Source organism: Camelus bactrianus, chromosome 35 (genome assembly GCF_048773025.1).
Source record: "Camelus bactrianus isolate YW-2024 breed Bactrian camel chromosome 35, ASM4877302v1, whole genome shotgun sequence".
Lineage (NCBI taxonomy): Eukaryota > Metazoa > Chordata > Mammalia > Artiodactyla > Camelidae > Camelus > Camelus bactrianus.
The window spans coordinates 12,996,606-13,010,919 of NC_133573.1; the positions used below are offsets into that span (position 1 = coordinate 12,996,606).

General features: G+C 39.5%; 1 protein-coding gene across 15 annotated transcripts in view; it reads left to right on the forward strand.

Moving 5' to 3' along the window:
* The window catches only part of ZNF438 (zinc finger protein 438), a 144,476-nt gene that overhangs the window by 62,458 nt on the left and 67,704 nt on the right, over positions 1–14,314 (forward strand). For 10 of the 15 annotated variants that reach the window (XM_074358128.1, XM_074358138.1, XM_074358129.1 and 7 more), the window contains one exon: positions 7,740–7,816. The exons of 1 other annotated variant lie outside the window; for it this stretch is intronic. The gene's annotated coding sequence lies outside the window, so the exon portion shown is untranslated. Of the gene's footprint in view, positions 1–7,739; positions 7,817–11,115; positions 11,320–14,314 lie in introns of all 15 variants that reach the window. 4 more of the 15 variants (XM_074358132.1, XM_074358140.1, XM_074358135.1 and 1 more) reach the window with 1 other exon arrangement.

Here is a 14,314-nt window from a genome sequence, read left to right on the forward strand (position 1 = left end):
CAAGAGGCACATGATGTTCACTGGTTCACAGTAATTTTGAAATTCTGATGTTGTCCTTTCTTTATTAGGGTCATTTCTACTCCCTGGAAATGATTACCCATGGCTCCTGACTTCACCCTGTCTATTCTGAGTCATCCATCTTTTTCTATAAGAAATGGTTCATGTTTACAGCTGGGTAGTCTTTCCAGCCTTACTTCCTGCTCATAGAAATTTGAGAGTCCACAGGCCTCTTTCCTTTTTTTCTCTCTCTGCTCCTTTCAGTCCAATCTGACATAATTCCTTTAAAAGCTCTGTGAGCTTCCTGTGTATCAAATTACAATCCGCTCTGTTAGCCACACCCACATTTGTTTTGAGATAGGCTTTTTCTACTTCAGACTGTGAGTCAAGGCATTATAAGACAATACCCATAAAGGCACACCCTCAAGATTTCTAGAGGCCTTTTATCTGGAAGAGAGAGTCTAAGAGGCACACTCTTAATATTCTTAGAACTGCACTAGATACAACTTTAAATCATTTTGTAGTTTCAACATAGTATTTTACAGCCACACTCCAGAAATTTTTACCCTGAAACTGTGCTTTACTGGCAAGTAGACTTGATCTTTAATCTGAAGCTATTTCTTACGTTTCTGTCAGGAGAGAATCAGGGATGAAAAAATGTTTCATTTATGAAAACAGCAAGTCCTGGCTCCTCTAAATTCTGCTTGAAAATGGAACAGTTCTTTTGTTAGCTCATCTTTCTCTTTGAATTCCATACCATACTTGGCTAAAAGAGACTAACACCTTCAACCTTCTGCCTGGCGATCTCCTTAGCCAAATGTATCACTTTATTAGGCACATTTTCTCTTTTATATTTTATGCAAGGAATAGTGTTGCAAATTTTCCACCACAGTGTAAGAGGGGTTTGTCATTTCTCCATCTGTTAACCTTTTCACTGATGTCATTCAAGTTTTCATCAACAGTATTCTTGCGGCCCTTCCTGTTCCTGCTCACCACCTGGTGTCACCATTTAAAGATTGTTATTACAGAGCCCCACTTCCATGTACCACATCTACTGTGGTTATCTCATTCTGTAACAAATCACCTAAAAACCGATCATCTTAAAACAGCAACCATTGTATTGTGCTTCCCAATTTGTAGGTCATTGAAAAGGGCAGGCTCAGCTGGTGGTTATTATTGTCCGTGCAGCTGAGGTTAGTTGGTGGCATTTAGCTGAAGGATGGACTGGTTTGGAGGGTCCAAGACAGCTTTACTCACATTTCTGGTACTTTGACAAAGTTCATTCAAAAGCTAATCTTAGCTGGAGCTATAAAGTAGAGTGTCTACATCTAGCTTGTTCCTGTAGTTAGACTATGATGACCATAGCTCAAAAGCCAGGAAGGAGGAAATAGGTATCTTCTGTTGTAAAATTCTTACCTATATGTGAAGTGGTGTAATGTTAGAAGTTAGATTGTGGTAAGTGAAAGGTCTATAGCTTAACCACCAGAGCAACCACTAAAGGTACAAAAAAAAATTAAAATTAAAAAAAAATAAAACCAGGTACATCTAAGATGCCAACAGTGGAGATAAAATGAAATAGTAAAAAAAAATATTCAGTCCCAAATAAGGCAAGAAAAAAATGGGAAAAGGAAACAAAGGACAAATTGGGACAAATAAAAGTAGCAAGAGAGTTCATTCAAATTCAGTCATATAAATAGTTATATTGAGGGTAAATGGTCTAAATGCTCAAAAGGTAGAGGTCATCAGGCTAGATGAAAAACCAAGACCTACTAACTACATACTGTCCACAAGAAATTCTCTTCAAATATGAACACATTGATTAAAAGTAAAAAGATTGAAAAAGATATCCCATACAAACACTAATTATTAAGAAAACTGGACTGGCTATATTAATATAAAAATAGACTTAAGAATGGGGAATATTACTAGCTATATTGAGAGATATTTCATGAGGATAAAAGAATCAATTTATCAAAAAGACATAATGCTAAATGTCAATAATAGCTTCAAAATACTTGAAGCAAAAATTGATGGAACAGAAAGGAGAAATAGGCAAAACTACAGTTGTAGTTAGTCTCAAACATTTCTCTCTCTGCAGTTGATACATAAGTAGGCAGAGAATTAATGAATAGAAATCTGGAACAACACTGTTAACCAGTTGGACTTAACAGATGTTTATAGAATATTGCACTCAGTTATAGAAGAATACACATTACTTTCAAGGAATTTCATCATGATAAGTCATATGTTAGATCAGAAAATAACAAAAAATAAATAACTGGAACTAGTGGACTAAAGGACAGTTCAATGGGAAAATGTGCAAGCTAAAGCACAGAAAGAAAACAGAATGGAAAGAACAAAGCAGCTTGAGAGACACGGGATGGAGTCACTTCATCTAACATACATGTAATTGGAGTCCCAGGAGGAAAGTGAGCAAAAGCAGTATTTGAAGATAGTGACCAGAGATTGTCCAAACTGATGAAAGATAGCAATCCACAAATTCAAGAAGCCCAAGAAACTTAATATAAAGAAAACTACACCAAGGTACAACTTGTGAGACTTGTGAAAACCAGCTATAAAGAGGAAGAATCTTTTAAAAATGGAAGGAAATAAACCACACTACCTTCAAAGGAGCAACAATAAGACTGATGGCTGACTTTCCTATAGACATTATTAAAATCGAACACAAAGGAATGACACCTTTAAATTTTAAGTCCAGAAAGGAAAAATACTGCCAAGTTGAAACCCTATACCCAGCAAAAATATTTTTTTAATGAAGGCAAAAATAAAGATGTTTTTAGACAAAAGGTGGGAGACTTTATCACAAGTAGACCCATAGTACAATAATACTAAAGAAGTTATTCAGTCTGAAGAAAAATGATCCCAAATGAACCACAGAACCTCAGGAAAAAATGAAGAACATAGGTAATCATAAATATGTGAGTAAGTGTAAAAGATTTCAGACTATTAAAGGCAATAATACTGATTTTTGTGGGGCTTTAAATGTGTATAGAAATAGAATATTTGAAAACAGTGGAACAAAGGGCCTATAGGTGTAAATGGAGTTAAACTGATATTTTTGTCTTGCTCAGGAAGTGGCAAAAGTCAGTTGTAATCAAGGACGTATTTATAAGCTCTAAGATAATTGCTAAAAATGTTACAAACTTGTTTAAACAAAAAGTTCACAAGAGAGAAAATGCAATAATAAAATACTGATTAATCAAAAAAGGAATAAATGAAGAAAAAAGAGCAGATGGAATGAATAGAAAATTTATAACAGAAAGGTATCCTTAAATATCAGTAATTAAATTACATGTAAGTAGGCTTTTTCCTCCAGTTAAAAACCAGAATTTTGAGACTAGATTTTTTTTTTAAAAAATACAACTATATATAGTTTGCATAAGACACATATAGAAGGATATGGAAAGAAAAGGAAAGGTACCATTATACAAATACTAATTAAAAGAGATCTTATATATTAATATCAGACAAAGTAGACTTTAAGGCAAGAAGAATTATGAGAGATAAAGGGGACATTTTATAATAATAAAGGGTCAATTCAATAGGAATACAGAACAGTTCTAAATTTATATGTCCCTAACAACATAACTTTAAAATACGTAAAGCTAAAATTGACAGGACGAAAAGGAAAAATAGACAGATCACAGTTGGAGAACTTAACAACCTTCTTTAAACCACTAATACATAACAAGCAGATTTTCAACAATCATTAAGGTGATAGAATATTTAAACAGTGCTATTAACCAACTTGACCTATTGCTATTTATAGAACATTTTTCCCAACAACTGCAGAATGCACATTCTTTTCAAGCGTGCATGGAACTTTTACCAAAATAGAACATGTGCTAAGCCAAAAAGCAAATCTCAACAAATTTTAAAGGATTTATATCATATACTGTATGTTCCATAGTGGAATTAACCTAGAAATATATAACAGAAAGATTTGAAAAATCCTCAATATGTGTGGGAAATAAGCAGCATGCTTTTAAATAATCTGTGGGTCAAAGAAGTACTCTCAACCACAATCAGAAAATATATTGAAGTGAATCAGTATCCAAACTAGTGAGACACCAAGTAGTGCCTAGAGAGAATTGTATAGCTTTACATGCATGTGTTTAAAAGGTAAGGTTAAAGCCAATTATCTAATCTTCCATCTCAGAAAGCTAGAAAAAGAAGTGCAAATTAAATTCAAATAAACTGGAAGGAGCAAAATCATTAAGAAAGAAGACATAAAATAGAGAAAATTAGTAAAGTCAAAGTTGTTTCTCTGAAAATATTAATAAAATTGGTAAAATCCTACTAAGAAAAGAAAAGAAGCTCATATCAACAATATGGTATAAAAAGGAAACATTACTAAAATCTAAGAGATAATAAAGGATAAGGAAAGACTGAACAACTTTATATCAATCCATTTGGCAGTTTGTACAAAATGGACAAATTCTTTACCAAAATGACACACAAGAAAGTAAAAATTGTGAATAGTCCTTTATCTTTTAACGGCATTGAACCCATAATTAGAAATCTTCTCATCTTGAACAGTATTCTTCAGCTGAATTAGGCTCAGTATTAGGTCTTTGATCGAAAACTTCACTGTATGTGACTAGATCTATGTTTATCTCCCCTTCCATATAATTTCTTTCAGATTGATTTCCATTTATTTACTTTTATTCCTTTTTTTTTTTTTTGAGTTTGAGGGGACCAATTAATTATATCACATTTTCCCTTCGACTAACTGTTCCATCTGAACAGGGTAGATCTCTGACTTCTTGGAAAGAAGAGTGTAATGAGAGTAGGATTTCCCCCGGGATGATGTGACATAACACCATTCATTCATTCATTCATTCTCTCTCTCTCTGCTGTATCTGTTTGATGGCAGAGGGCACACGACTGGCCACATATGTCACTGGTTTCTCACCCCCTTTTGTCCAAACCCACACACATTCTCCTCTCATCCACATAGTAAACTCAAAAGGGCAATTTGGATCAACCCAGTTTAAATGGTTAGGACGCCTAGAGTCAGATCTTTTACCCAATTTCCCCACAAATGAAGTTGACATTTTTATTCCAATCTGAGCTATGGCTGCTTCTCCAAGGGTTCTTCCTCAGTTGTGTCAGCGTCAGTCTTGAAACTGTCCTCTGCACCACGGGTGTCCCCACACCACGTGACTGTTATCTGTTTCTCCTAATTCATGTTTTTGGGTTTCTCATACACAGAACTCGTCATTCTTTAACTTGTTCAGAGTCATTTGAAGATCTCAAATACTGAAAGCCCCTCTGTTTTCTTTCCTTTCTCCTCTTCTCTGGCAAGTTTTTTTCTCTCACACTCTTAAATTCAGAGTTTTTTATTCATACACTGTCTTTCCACCTCTCCTTCCTTCCCTGTTCCCCTCTCTGTCACAATATGTGGTCCTGCCATTGACCTTAACTCCCCAACTTTATACCCTTACACAAAATAATTTTTATTTATATACATCACCCACCATCTCTTCCATTTCTAACCATGAAGTTTCTCCCTGCATGGTTCACTCTGCTAGGCTTCTTGTTCCCATCTTCTCTTGATTTTGCCCCATTATTGATCTCTCTTCCTTCCTGTGTATCCCTTTTACTGGCATTAAACACACACAAAAAAAAAACATAACAACACCAACAAATCTTGTTGAAGATTCAGCTTCTCTTTCAAATCATGCCTCTTAGAAGAATAAAATTTGCTAGTTAATTCCATTTCTCCTCTTTGTTTAATCTCTCCATTACTAGAAGTTCTGTTCTCTTCTGTTCTCTTCTGTAATTTCTTTCTTAGGCCACCAGTGGCTGTTAAGCTAGTCTTAGTCGTCCTTCTGCCCTGAAAAGGCAGGACAGGGTGCTCACTCCTCTCTCTTTTTCCTTGACCTCATTGGTGGGCATCCGTTTTTTGTGGAAAGCTCCCTCCTCAGATAAATAAACCTTTTAGGAGACAAGCATACTGTTCTATTGACTTGCTGTCATGAGACCACACAGATGATTCTGGAGTGGTGCCTCCTTTAGGAAATGAGTTTAGGGTTTTTACTGAGTATAGGCTGGGCTTTCAAGTCCTAGGGTAAGATGTCAGAAGTGGGGTGAGGCTTCGGATTGGTTGATTTCTTCAAGTAGTGGTCAATGGAGACAACGCGTGGAGGCCCAGGACTCTGCGTTTGTGACTGTGTCACTAAATGGTGGTGACTGTGCCTGTGTTCAGTCTCGCATAACTGATTGGGTGGTTATTCTGGTTCTCATTTTCAAGCACATCTTCAGCGTGTTTTTGACTTTTTAGTTCCATTGCGATTGCCCTGGTTTCTTCTTACCTTGACTGCTGCAGTAACAAAACAGGTCTCACTGCCTTTTGAATTCTTCCCATAGTAACTCCAAAGCCAGAGCCATCTTTCTAGAACACAAATCGAATGAGTTTTCTACTAAAAACCCTTGATGGCTCTTTTTGTGTGGAAAATAAAACCCTATATACTGCATGTAGTATTCGGCCCTCTTAGTGTGACCTCAGCCCTGCATTCCAGTCCTGGTCTATCTGTTGATCTGTCCTCCCTCAGCCTCCCTGCCTCGCCTCCTCCCAACCTCCCCACCCTGCTCATCTCTTTTCTTCCCCCAGCCTGTGCTCTCCCTCTGTTATGGAAGTGTATTGACTCTGAGCTCACCCTCTACATTGTGGCCCCTATGCCTAAAATAAAAGTAATTTTTGTTTCTTCTTGGAATGTTATTTGCTTCCAAACCATACCTTTATCTGATTGTTAAAAAGTCCTATCTCTTTTAAAACCATATTTGCAGGCTGTTACTTTGCTAGGACTTCAGAGGGAAATATTACAGACCGGGTGACTTAAACAACAGAAGCCTGTTGGCTCAGTCTTGGAAACCAGGCATCCAAGAGCAGGGTATCTGCAGGTTTGATTTCTTCTGAGGCTTCTCTCCTTAGCTTGCAGGTGTCCTCCTTTTTGCTGTGTCTCCCGGTGGTCTTTCCCCCACGTACACACATCCCTGGTATGTCGCCGTGTGACCTGACTTCCTCTTCCTATAGGGACAGCAGTCAGATTGGATAAGGGTCTGCCCTGAAGGCCTCATTTTAACTTCCTCACCTCTTAAAGAGCCTTATCTCCAAATACAGCCTGAGGTGCTAGGGGACGAGGGCTTTAACATCTGAATTTGGGGGCGTTGGAAGTCACAGTTCAGGCCATAGCACAGCCTTCAGGCTTTGCCCCTGTAGGATGGCCCCGCCCCCAGGCCCCACAGCGCTCCTTCCAGCTTGCAGCTCTGGTTGTGTCGGTCTTGATATGGGTCTGTCCGTGTGTGTCTGCCTCCTCTGGCGGCTGGTGGGTTTCCTGAGGGCACGAACTCTCTTTACTCAGCTTCATCTCTCCTTGCTCTCTGTGACATGGTACTGAATAGGCTCAATTGTTGGTGAAATTTTAAATAATTCAGTGTTAATCAGGCTTAAAGATCTAATAATATATTTTCTAGAACTTTTAGGAGATTGACATAAAAATATATGAAGGGAATGTATTAGATCTCCTGTTTTAGAAGTCGAGCATCCCTTGAGATTTTTATCTTAGGCTCTTAAATTATACATAATATAACTAATGTCAGTTTTATAGAACTAAATATAACTCTTTTATGGTCTGTAAGGTGTAATCATCTAATTGGCTTCTGTAAGCTGCTTACAGTTCTTTCAGTTTCATTACTTCCATTCCACTTGTTTTCAGATAAGATGAATGCCATGTCTCAACCAACACTGAAAATTTGAAGTTCAGAAGACATTTACTCAGTCAAGTCACTTCACGTAAGTCTGCTCACATCTGTCAAAGCACCAGCTTATGACTGATTTCAAATGTAAAGAACTGTCAGGGGGGTGTATAGGTCAGTGGTAGAGCACGTGCTTAGCATGATTGAGGACCTGGGTTCCATCCCTGGTACCTCCATTAAAAATGAATAAATAAGTAAACCTAATTACCTCTCCCCCCTCCCCTCAAAAAAATCCATACTTGGTAGGGACTTTTTACAAAATAAATAAATAAAAATAAATTGTAAAGAATTAAGTCCACAACCTTTGATGCTGTCTCAACACTCAGATTTCTCAGAATATCTCATAGTCAGTCACCATGTGTATCAAATCACTAGTCCTGGAAAATAGTGGAAAGATAATTACTTACTAAATTTCATGTGCTTATTAAAATGTGTTTAAATTCATGGTATTATTTTTTAAATGAGACTAGCACCTCAAAATCATCGTTTATTTTGTATCAAGTCTGGGTATCAAGTCCCAACTATGTGCCAAACCTAATGTTTCTAAAATGGTTTTTCACTGTAGCAAGTATTTTGTTTTTCAGTGTTTTAAAGTCTTTATACAGCTTTTCTAAATGAATCACATGTTCTTGGTCATTAAAGGGAAATATTTAGTAACTAGCCATCACTTGAACCTTTAACATTTAACTATTAATTCAAAAACCTAGCTTGGAGAGATCATCTTAACCAACCGCAACTATTATAATTACCTCCTAATGGTCTTCTGTTTTCATTCTCTGTTCTTCCGTCCTGTCCTTCGTTGCCAGGCAGATCTGCATATAGATCCACTCCAGAAATTTGAAAACCCTTTAGTGGCTCCCTACTCACTGCCGGATAGAATCCACACCTTTGTCTGGCATTCAGAGCCCTCTACCAAGCTCCTAAAAATATCCCCCACTTTAACTTTAGCACCAGCTGGACTCCTCTGCCCTGTTCTGAATTCTCATTGTTGTTCACGCCTCTGCATCTTGACTTGCACTTATTTTCTTGGTGTTTCTCTGTGCTGTTCTCTTTTCCTCCCTTACTGGTTTCTCTGCCTGTTGAAGTCTTGTGCAAACCCTCAGGGCTCAGCTCACGTCCAGACTCCTCTGTGAAGCCTTCCCTGATCACTCCAGCTGGAAGCACGAACTCTCCCTCTCCCTGCTGACCTCATCCCGTATTTTGTCTTTATCGCTATTTCAGCACATTTTACCACACAGCTTTAGTATTTATGCCTGTCCTGTCTCCCACCCTGGGTTGTAAGGACTAGAACATTAAACCTCTCGTCTAACTTATTTTTGTCTCACACAGTGTTCCACAGAGCCTTTAACAGTGCTCAGTAAATATTTGTTTAACAAATTAAGAATGTGCCTGGATTTTTCTCCCGTCATCCCCTCCAGCTTTCATCCTTACAGACACATGTGGTCCGTACTCATGGCAACCGTTCATTGTTGTTATGCGCGCCTGGCCGACCGCCACGCTGCCGTCTTATCCCAGGAAGATACTGACCATAGTATAATTAACAAGATAGTTCCCAACCTCAGAAGTAAACTGTATTCCAAGATTTCATGTCTAATTCTGCTGTTTGGAATGCAGAAAGCATTTTTCCACAAAAACAGTGTTATAAATAGTGGCTACGTTTCTCAGCCAGCCCTCCCAATGCTGTTTAACTCATAAATACCAGTGCTGCTTTAACCACAGGCAGCCCCGACGTGGAACGCTGTTTCATAGAGAACTTCTGGCTCCTTACGTGGGAGCACATCTCCCGTGCTCCAGAAGCAGAGCAGTGACTCTCTGGGCACCTTGAGCAGGAGGAGGGTCTGGGCTGGGGCTCTGGCAGTGGCTGCACATTTTGGATATTCTCACACTATCAGCTTTTTGGTTTTTAGTATTTGCATAAGAGGCATTTCCCTGTAGGTCACTGGTACCCTCGTGCCTTCTAAATTGAGGGCAAGGGAACACTTGCTCTTCCATCCTCCCCACAGTAGAGTAGGATGATAAATGGGGCTTCAGCTGTCCTATTACACGGGTGGGTCATTTTGAAGTCAGGTATCAGCAGATTAGGATCTATTTCATTACTTCCCCCTTTTAGTTACTTTACAAACTTATGGAAATTGAATACATAAATATGGAAAAGACTTCTGTCTATAGGAAAAACACATTTATAGGCATCAGCCCTGTATTTGACATCTCATCAGTTTGTGTGGACAAGTGATTATCATTTCTACATGGGCATAGTGATGCTTCCCACGAAACGCACACCTGTGTGTATGAGCAGCCCTGGAGGCTGATGGTTTATGTTGTCAGGCTGTAAAAAAAACACTCCATAAAGTTAAGAGAATTTAATTTGTTCAGTCATCATAAGCTTGGAGCACACGAGTGAGCGTCAACTTTGTGTTTAACACAGCCATAGATGTTGGGGGCTGGAAACCGGAACCAAAGATAATAGGAAAAGTTTGCTTTTCCTCCAGGAGCCTGAATGTGGGGAGTGAAGTATGAAGGGAACATTCCCAGTGCAAACAACATGATATTAAATGCCATAAAATACTTCACAAAAGTAACAAATGTCCTTAGGATTATCAGAATGGCAATACCACTGATTCACCACGGTCATAAAGACAGTGGTGAGGTTTCAGTTGGTCTTAGAGCAATGGTGAAGATTTAAGTAAAGAGTTAGGAGAGGAAATGGTGTTCCAGGTTGGAGCAACTACATGAATAGAAGACTAGACAAACAAACAAACAAACAAACAAACAAAACCGCTAGAAGAGAAGGTCTGGCTTTTGTTGGTGAAATAATAGGAGAGAAAATGTTGCCCGTGGTTCGACCCTGGCTGTGAGGGGAATCATCACAGATATTTTTAAAAATGCAAGTCCCTGGACCTTACCCCAGAACTAATAAATAGAATTTCTGGGGCATGAGACGGAAGCCTGTTTATATTTTAAAGCTCCTCTTGTGGTTGAGAACCACTGAATTAGAAGGACGGGTGAGTTTAGGAGAGCCACGAACGCCTTTCTGGGGAGTCGGGCCTCTGGCCCTCAAGCAGTGGGAACTGCAGGGGATCCTGAGACGGGTGACATTGGTGTTTGCCAAGATAAATGACTCGTCAACTACATGTGAATGGAAAGGAAATAAGAAACAGCTTGAATTGGAGCAGGGGTGGTGGGAAAAAGAGAGGTTCACATTTTCAAGTGTGCTTAAATGTGTGGGAGGTGGTGACGTCAGCCTTGACCGTGGCATGATTTGTTTTATAAACTGATGATACTACTTCACCCTCATTAATTTGATCTCTTTTCCTTACAACCTGGCAACTTAAACAGTCATTTCCGCCAGTTTGCATTTAATGGAAGGAGACCATTGTCTACCCACGTACACGTCTAACTGCTAATAGGAAGTGAAGTGATGCAGATGAGAAATGGGACCTTTCGCCTGATCATAACGCATTGAATCCCCACCCTCGTATGCACTAACACAGCCCCGCTTCTGCGGGACTGTGCCAAGAGCCGGAGTCACGCAGATGAGAGGTACTGGCACATAATTCTCCAGCGTTAAGTTGATACTTGAAGAAGTAGTCTAAATTATGCAGTGCATTTTAACCTTTTCAGCATCAAATTGATCATTACTTCCTTTTTGTGGTAGCAGACCCCTGACAACAGCAGCTGTTCTTACTCTGAGTTTATGCTTCTCTTTTGCCTCACCTCCTACTCGGGCCCATCCCCTGCTGGTGCTGGCCCACGAGCACCCTGCCCCCGACCCAGTGAGCCCCAGACAGGGGGTCAGAGGTGTCAGAGTTTAAGTTCTCCTGTGGCACTGAGAAGCCAGATGGCCCCGAGACGCACACTCCTGGCCGTTGTGGGACATGACGGCTGCTGGGTGTCCACATTCAGAAGTCCCGAACCATTGTCACAGCCGGACACATTTCATATCTCTTTGATGTGTTTTACATGATTTATGGCAGCAATGGGCCATATTTATTAGATGGCAAAGAATAAGTTCAAGGTGTGATGTTTTGATGTGACCTGTCCCCTTTAAAAAGACTCATCCTGGACTTTTTTTCTTTTCTTTTTTAAAAATGTATTTTATTTTTTTTAATGGAGGCACTGGGGATTGACCCCAGGAGGCTGGGCCTGCTAAGGATGCACTCTACCACTGAGCTATACCCTCCACCCTCATCCTGGATTTTTTGAAAAGAACCACTCTCTTGGCTGTTCTGTAATAGTACAACGTGACAACAATTTCTGCTTTGGTCTTCCCTGCCTGTGACAGTGAACTTGTTGTGTTAGCAGTATCGCCATATCCCTTGAATTACTTTTTTATAACTACTTTGGTTTTCAGTAACCATCCCAGTGTTTAACAGAGAATGGGTGGTCTGCTTAGATCTGAGGGATACGGCAGGAGAAAGGGAAGAAGGGAGCTGTCGTTCGCTGTGTGCCCTCTCCACATCGTGTACTTTACACGTCTTTCATGATTTTAAGTCTACTTTACAAAGGAGGAACTGGGGATTTAGTGAGGTTTAAAAGTTCTGTCTGATGGCAGAAGTCTAGTCAGCGATAGAACTTGGTTTTGATCCCAGGTCTGGTTATCTAACTATTTAAACAGCCTGGTCCTCCAGGTCTGTGTGACTTTTACTTGTTGGGAAGATCAGTGAACTTGGAATTGGGGGCAGGGGCAGGTTTGCTTGTAAGCCTTACCTCTCTCGCTGACAGCTGTGAACAACTCGTTGAATGCTCTCAGCTTCAGTTTCCTCATCTGTCATATGGGGGTAAAGCCTGCTTTCCTGACCACTTGGGATTGTTGGGAGATAATAAGCTAGTGAATTTCAGTGTGATTTTACAGGTATGAAAACCCATGGACAATTGAGAGATTTTTAATTCCAGTAAAAAACAAACCAAAAACCCAAAACACTATATGAGATGACTTGGACAGATTTTGTGCTATTTCGCTTCTTAACATTGCTGTGCAAACTTTCCAAAGTAATGTTTGCCAGTTTGCCATGGTGCTAAGTCCCCGACACCATGGAGTGCCAAACAGCATCTCTGAATTTAATATCTCAGTGTAGCAGAGAGAGTCCTGGCAACGCTTCAGGTGTCTCCTTTCACTTCCCAGAAGCAGTCATTAGTTTCTATACCATAGCAAACAGGTCTGCGCTCTGCTAGATACTGAAGACATGTTCGTAGCCAGCGGAGGACTCAGAAGAATCTAAGGCTGCTAAGTAGTGGTAGACTTACTGAACTGGAGTTAATGTGAACATTCTCAGAACAATTCTTTATACTTTTGAAGTTTTTAATAAGCCTGGGTAATAAAGTCACATTTTGCAAAACTGCTTTCACAAACAGTGTTCAGGTTTCCGGGCAAATTTTACAGGTTACAGGACAGTGAATACTGAAAGACAGCTCTGAGCTATTGTGATCCACTTACACTTCTTTCAAGTGTACATAGAAGAGATAAGAAATGAAGGGAATTCATTAAGTTTAAGGATAGTGCTGTGAATGAAGTGGCAGTGAGCCTAAGAAGTACCAAGGTCATGTCCTAGGCTTACCCAAAACCTTTACCCCAGTAAAGCCCTAAGTCTCTCATACATCAGACTGATGCCTTAGGAAGACCAGCTGACATGACAGAAGAATAGTATTGGTATGCCATTACAGTGGAATACTACCCAGCCATAAAAAAGATTAAATAATGCCATTTGCAGCAACATGGATGGACCTAGGGATTATCATACTAAGTGAAGTAAGTCAGACAAAGAAAAATACCCTATGATATCACTTATATGTGGAATATTTTTTAAATGATGCAAATGAATTTATTTATAAAACAACAGATTGACAGATATAGAAGACTTATAGTTACCAGGGGGGAAAGGGGATGGGGAGGGATAAATTGGGAGTTAGAGATTTGTAGATGCAACCTGCTATATATAAAATAGCTAAATAACAAGATTATACTGTATAGTACAAGGAACTATATTTAATACCTTGTAATGGGCTATAATGAAAAGTATATATATATACACACACACACACACACACGTATAATTGAATCACTATGCTGTACACCAGAAATTAACACATTACAAATCGACTATACTTCAATAAAAAAAAAAAATAGTATTAGACTTCAGATATGGAGCCAGAAGGGTGCACCTGTTCAATCTTGGATTCGTGAGTGTGTAGGACTCTTCCGCATCTGCCAGGCTCAGTACATCCCAGGAGGGTCCCCTCATTCTGACGTGCTGACTCCCCTGACTTCTAGTGCCAGCACTGTGCCTGCTTCTAGATCTGTGGATGGAGGACTCCAGAGAGAGCCTGGCCAAGTGGGGTGAAGGGGAAAGGAGACAGAGAGAGCAAAGAAAATCTACACGCCATAGAGATCATGGCCCGGTTTGGTCCATAGATGTGGGCCACATTTGACCTGATGTTTGTTTTCAACGTGAATTAGTTATTAACTAGTGTAATTTTTAACTGGTTGCTGTTTCAATTTGTTATTAACTAACTTAACGTACAGATTTGAGTTCTCTTG